The sequence below is a fragment of the Archocentrus centrarchus genome, chromosome 1 (assembly GCF_007364275.1).
Source record: "Archocentrus centrarchus isolate MPI-CPG fArcCen1 chromosome 1, fArcCen1, whole genome shotgun sequence".
Lineage (NCBI taxonomy): Eukaryota > Metazoa > Chordata > Actinopteri > Cichliformes > Cichlidae > Archocentrus > Archocentrus centrarchus.
The window spans coordinates 35,786,897-35,794,121 of NC_044346.1; the positions used below are offsets into that span (position 1 = coordinate 35,786,897).

Genomic DNA, 7,225 nt, shown 5'->3' on the forward strand with positions numbered 1-7,225 from the left:
GTCCTAATAAGGGAGCCCTTCATTCTTTCTTTTGTACTGCTCTCATCTGTCTCCAACAACAATGTTTTCCCCCATCCGCACACTTAAACCTTGGAAAGAGAGTGTGAGCGCTGCTTTTTTTCTAGAACCCAAACAGGGCATCGAGGGCTCACAAACTGAAAGATGCTTTAGTGTCACAGGGTTTCTGCCAGAGATGTCGTTAACCCCTGTGATTCATTCCTTAATTAGTGGACATAAGTGGACGGATATCAGCCAAACAGGAAATTATGTTAGCATTTACCTGGTTCATTAGACCTTTTTAATACTGCTTCATACTTTATTTTCTAGCTGCTTAAGTAAGGGATGCTCCTGGAAAGAAATTTACTAGATGTTTAAAACCTTAGGGGGGAGGAAAAAAAAAAAAAAAAAAAGACTATTCAACTTGTCTGAAAGTAAGAGAACACTCAGGAAACAATCAATTCTAAGTGCCATGAAACATCATCTATATGAACACTGAGTACACAGTCAAGTTCTATTTTAAACTCATGACCATATTCTTTGATTATCAAATCACACTTTAAGCTGTGCACACGATGTCATAGTGTGTGGTTAATACTAACAGTGCTAGCACGAGCACCCTTCCTTGCAGGTTAACATATTGTGTACAGTGCTTCCTTTGACTGGTTTTCTTCTCAGTTTACTCTGACACAGCCTACACCCAAGTGTCCACTTTCTAGATTTCTATGAGGGCTGCAGAACCAAGCGCCTGTCCTCAGTCCTAGAGCAAACAACTAACTGGCTTTGTGCACTAATAAAATATGTAAATGATTAGTTTAACAGACAAGTATTTCTGGTGCCAACTACCAAGGGTCTTGTTAACTTTTTACAGGTAAAACAGCCGATGGGAGCAGGAGGCTACTACATTGGCTAATTTAAAGGTTGTAACCTTTGTATTTAAAATAAAATAAAAATTTAAAAAATTCTCTGTGCTTAGGCCAGGCGAGCCAACAGGCTTGTAATACACTGCTGGTAATGCTGTATGAGTCACAAAGCTGTCTTGTTGAAAAAGTGCAATATAACTTAAATGGAAACCTTAACATTACCAGCAGTTCTTCAAAACGATCCCAAACATCAAAAGAAATATTGGTAACCAATTGTGGCAGCAAACTACAACCACTATATTGCAAAAGTGCGGCCACAACGCTGTGGTCGGACTACGCGATATCAGCCTGACCGCCAGATCCAGAAAACTTGCGGCATCAGCTGGGGTCAGAAATGAAAATATCAGCTGGGATAAGGCTCCAGCACCCCTGCGACCCTGAACTGGAAAAGCTGAAAACAGGTGGATGGTTAAAAGGCCTCATCATGTGATCACAGTTCGATCAGGAAACATGACCAAAGAGGAATAATGCTGCCGTTGTACCTAGGTGCACGCCACTGTGGTTGCTACAGCCTCCTTTCCTGGTGACTTCTATCAGGAACACTCTGTCATGTCTTACAGTCACAAAAAGACATGGCATTACTACTTTTTGTTCACCTAACACTCATCAGACAAAAATGTTGTGTAATCTGAACTCCACATTACAGAAACGCAAATCAACCTGACAATAAAGTAAGCCTTTATTGTCAGGTTAAGGCATCATCACACACAGCAGATGATGCCATGGTCTGGGATATTTTCTTTGAGACTTTGTCAAAAACATCAATACTTTTCCTTAGCATAGATGAAGACTACGCCTTAGTGTAATGGACTTTCAGACGCACACGGCCATGAGAGCCACACCACTAACATTCTTGTGGCGGGGAGTAGTTCCTTCTTAAAGTTTAATGGCTTTTGCCACTTAAAGTCTGGCCATTATGCGTTTGTAATCTACTGTAAGGCCATTAGCAACAACGCTAAATCGTATCTGCTAATGGGATAGACTTGGAATTACACTGCTAAACCACTTACTACCCAGACAGAGCTACCACACAACACATGTACACACAGTTTGTGTGCTCTACTCGCTGAAAACTCGCTAACAGTTTGTTAGTCTGGAGTATTCCCTTATTATCATATGCTATCACTTCTATTTGAAGGAGTTAGTCACTGGTGGTTATGGCAGGCTGAAATAGTCTGTTCCTGTCTGTGCACACACACACAGACAGACACACGCGCACACACACACACACACAGCTGAGGTGAAGCTATGGTAAAATGCTGCTGTGGCTTGGCCAAATGCTCTGCTGACTCAGCCTCATTTGAATGGTCACTCAGAGATTTGGCCTGTGTGTGTGTGTTGGTTTAGTTTTTCCTTTTTTTGTGTAGGCTTGGCCCACATCCAACTACTACCACCTTTACCAACAGACTAAAACCATGAACCACCCCCTCTCCACCCACCCACACACACACTTCCATGTAGCCCAGTGTGGTATACATAAAGACAGCACACAGCACACATCCACACACACCCACGTACACTCATGCTCCACACATGCTTCGCAGGGACCTCCACAAGGCCAGCTGCCCAATCTGCACAACACCAGCTTACTATTCTTAGTGAGAAGGAAATGTGCAGCCCCGTTTGAGCAGAGGACTTTTTAACTGTAACCTGAATCTAAAAATGAACAAACAAGTTAAAATATGTGGAAGTCAAGCTGGAGCTGGGACTGTGGATGTGATACTACCAGTTTTTGAGTTATCCCAATGGGAAGGGGGGAAAAAACCCACATCACCAGTACTGATTAGTTTTTAAGTGGGGTTTAAATTACTCACACATAAGCATAATATTTTGTTTACAAAATGGCTATAAAATGGCATGAAAATGCACAGATGTCTGTTAAATCCAGTAACAGGCTCTGCCATAACTCTGTGCAGACCAATTGTGGTTACATGTGTAGCCACCATTCAAAGGCTCATTTTGAACCAGGAAAAATCCTGATACTGATATAATCCAGGATATCATTAGTCATTGTAATATATTTTTTGTTTTTGCTTAGTCTCAAATGCAGCACTACTTTTGCACTGTTACATCCCTTACCTCTATTTAAGATGAAAAGTGGCACAAACTAATATAATACTTATTTTTGACATATTTCTTATTTATTCAGTCAAAGTTGAGACAGTATCCAAGAGCCCATCTTAAAATTCCTTTGGGTCCAACATTAACATTATATCATAAAACCGATTGAAAAAAACTTGACTGATACTTTTCTGAGATCTGACTACTAAATGCTTTGTTACTAATAACAAGGCAAAGTAAATCTGCTGTGAGTGAGTGACCTCTACCTGCTTGGTATTAAACTCAATTACTAATTAACTGAACAACAATATCCTCTATAACCAGGGCCTTCAAAGTGTGGCCTGCAGGCTAAAGGCAGACAAGAATATAGTAAAGTAAGAACACAACTTCATTCACAACTTCATTCAGCCACAGTTCATGTCACACTATGATACAGAACAAAAAGAAAGCAGCATTTTCATTCATGTTAGCGTTTCTTTTTTTGCCAACAAAGCAGACTAAACCTTCCAAATAGTAACAAACACAGTTGGTGTCTAGAAATATCATCTATTGGCTAAAAAGCCATAACCCAGCACAAAAATGACAAATGTTTAATTGTTTAATTAACCAGTAGAATCCAAATTGAAAGAGAAATTAAAGTTTGATTACAGTATCTAAATACTCACTCATACGCCGGCTCCCTAAACTGGCACCAAGTCATCAAACCTTAGAGAACTGCCTGCTCTAAAGTCATTACATTCAACCACAAACATTATAAACAAAGCTAACTTTATTTTAATCATGTCCACTAAATGTCATCAAATCATCATATTCAGCTGTCCGCTCTGTGATAGTGCTAGATTTAATTAAGCCTTGGAATACATCATCATATCGGCTGTTTTTCCATCTAAAAAAAGATGACATCTCAAGCGGTTGATATTTATCTGTTGTATCACATTTTAAATCAGATTTTAAAAGCTGAGACTTCTACATTTCTTTCAGATAAACTGGAGAAGATTAAAATAAAAATATAAAAACCTTCAGCCAAATTATGTTAAAGATTTGTACAATAAGGACCAGAATTTTCCAATCAGTGTATGCTTAAATCTACCTATACATAGCTCAACATTTACCCACATATTTTAGTCTGAAAACATGAAAATTAAGCATGCAGCAAAGCATTCCCACTAAATCAATTTACTAAAAACGGTCAAACAAACTAAGAACCGATGTTCAGCCACAGGCAGATTTACCACTGGTGAACTGCAAACAGAATGCAATTACTTCTTAACACGGAAGTTGGATAAATTGCTGTAGTGAAGTTCATAAAAGTGCACACTGAACTCAACCTGTACAAGAAAACCACCAGCACTGAGGGAGGGTGCTGTAGGGCCGTTGACATACTCCGTGCACTCTGATTTCACCCATTATCACACATCTCACATGCACAGCCGGCTGAAGTGCTCGGTGTTTAAATAAAAACAGACTGCAGGTGTGACTGCTGGAAATAGAGTGAGGAAGAGAGAGATAAATGGAAAGACACAGAGGAGCAAATCTAAGAAAACCCTCAGCTTGTATGTGTGTCATTCAAAGGGACACACCCATGGTATTGCTCTGAAAGCCCGTCATTACAGAGGCTCACAAATGATAGCCCTGGCTGAAACAACTGGCTGAGCAGCAATACTTCAGCCTCCATGGACAACATGGTAAGGAGCAAAAGACGTGCCCAACTTGTGATTTTTTTTCCCCTGCCCCTCATTTCTCTATCTTTCAGAGGGGCCAAATCACAGCAAAAAGCTTGTTCAAACTTGTCCACAATCTCCTCCATCTCTGTTCCAACCGGCCTAAGCAGACATGCCCACAGGGTACGAACAGGAATATGTCAGGCATGTCCAATCAGCTGACTGTATCAAACTAAAAATCAACAGAAAAAATCTGTTACTTTAGATCAACTTTGAAAACACTCTCATGCTGGTCTGTGTGACGTTGTTGTGATTTTTAACGTAAAAACAAAACACACACACGAAGCAAACTGAAAGCTTAAAGCTCACTGCAAAGAGAGACACACACTAACCCGCTCCCACTGGCTAATCCAGCCTTGAGAAGGTGTAAACCTCAACACAAGGGACAGTCTAATGAAGCAACCAACACACCTTCCCGCCTGCCACCGTACCACACCCGTACGTCCAGACCCACACAACAGGTTCTTGCTTTTGTCCTCGGCTGCTGTCGCTCCTCCACCACAACAACCAGCACCACAAATCCCGTCTCCCTCTACCTGGCAGACCACATCAAAAGACAGCTGCCGAAACAATAAACAGTGGCTAAAATTAACAAAATTAAAAGCACAAAACACGCACCGTACGAGCAAAGATACCTGGAAGGGCCGAGAGTCCTCCGAGAATGGGCGTTTCAGGTGTAACGTAATAGAAAACCGATAAGCCGAGATTGGACTTTGACTCTACTTAGGAGCTACGATGCGGCCAGGTGCCTGGTCACTTCCTTGTTCGCTCACCTGTCCCGGATACCCCCTAGCTAGTTCGAGGAAAAACTGCAAGGAGAAGCTGTTAATTAAAATCCCGCTGATTTACTGTTAAAAGGCAGCGAACAGAGAAGACTCGACGTATAATCTAACAGCCTTACACCTCCCAGCTCACAAAAGCACAAACAATTCATACCTTAAAGTGCTGTGTTTACGGAGTTAACCGTATGTTTATACCTTTGCCTGCCCAGTCCTGTTTATAGCTGCATGTGTACGTTTCCTTAACTTTCCCAAAGCTTCACTCTACGAGTTATTCATCAAGCCAGTGCTAGCTAAATTAGCTTCTGCTGTGCCGTACTTAGCCTGCTAGCGCAGTCTACAACAATCAAGTTCACCAAAAAAAATAAATAAATAAATTCCGCCTTCAACAATTCCCAAACACTTGTACTGAGTGAAAATAAATAAATAAAATAAAACATTAAAAAAAAAAAACACCAGAAGACAAACCATTACCGATTCTGTAGACTGTTAGGTTTGTTTTTCAAAGTCCATAAGTATTTGAGATGGAGACTCAGGCCTAGCCTAGCTTAGCGCAGCCTCCGTCGCCGCTGCTGCTGCTGCGCTGACACGATCCGAAGCTCCGAGAAGAGTTGGGCTGAGACAACAAAAACCACCTCTGCGCTGTCGTACATAAAACCCTAAAAGCTGAGCAGGTAAACTGTGAGCCGCGGAGCGAGAGCACTCAGAGCGAAGACGGAGAAAACACCCACCTATGCAGTCTCCTGTCTGCCTGGCTTTTGCTTGTTGTTCACTTGTCTCGGCTCTTCTTCCTCTCTGCTGGGGGGAGAGAGGTGGGACGAGCTCCGATACAGAGAGCAGCATCGAGGAGAGCAGACAGCCTCCTATAACAGCAAAAAAAAAACCCCAGCGGAACCGTATTTACTGAGCGTATGTGTGGCTTCCAAATCAGTTCTAATGATTTATTGTATTAATTTAATAAAAAAGCTTCTGTTTGGTTCCATTTAATGTACCCTATAACATTATAAAGAACAAACAAAAAAGCAAGGAAACGGACTCACTGCGTATATATTCTTTATCAAGTCGACTTTCAGTCGCTAAAATAAAAACAAATCATTTATTTTAAATTTTATTCTCCAAAATTAAAGGTGACATTTGTAGAGTTCTGATGTTGCCCTCATGTGGTCATAGTGTTAAAGTGCTAAACCTTAAATAGTGTTAGGTCCACAAATATTTAGACAAAACTTTTTTTTTATTTTTTTTATCTTACCTCTTTAATTAAATTTCAGCTTTAATTCAAGGGGTTTATCAAAAGTCCTGCATTAACTTTGTAATTATTACAGACATTTTTAATACATAGTTCTTAATTTCTACATTCTAGAAGATGCACTTCACCTGGTAGCAGCAAAGTCTGGTACCTCTGATCTTTACTCAAACTTTTTTATCGATTTGTTTTTGTCAAGTACTGATGTGTTTTTGTTTTTTTCAAGGTTGCTGAAAACACATCAAGAGGTGTTTTTGTGGTTGCTGTCCTGGTGCAAAGGTGAAGGCTTGGAAGTAGAGGTATAAGGCCTTTCTGCCAACAGTCTGCAAACATCAACTCTCTGCCCAACAAAAGTGATGGGCTGGAGATATTGGTGAGGACTCAGAAAGTATACTATGACTGCAGTCTCATGTGTTTTACTGAAACGTGGTTGAATCAAAACATCTCAGACTCTAATGTTAATCTCCCCGGTTTCACCCTCGTGTGGTTGGATAGAGGTGC

At 40.7% G+C, this 7,225-nt stretch overlaps 1 protein-coding gene across 7 annotated transcripts in view; it reads right to left on the reverse strand.

Annotated features, from left to right (window-relative positions):
* ctnnd1 (catenin (cadherin-associated protein), delta 1) overlaps window positions 1–6,338 on the reverse strand; it is a 32,871-nt gene extending 26,533 nt beyond the window's left edge. For 2 of the 7 annotated variants that reach the window (XM_030728929.1, XM_030728938.1), the window contains exon 1: window positions 6,213–6,314. The gene's annotated coding sequence lies outside the window, so the exon portion shown is untranslated. The other 5 variants (XM_030728947.1, XM_030728922.1, XM_030728956.1 and 2 more) reach the window with 5 other exon arrangements.
* Between the last annotated feature and the right edge of the window lie 887 nt (window positions 6,339–7,225).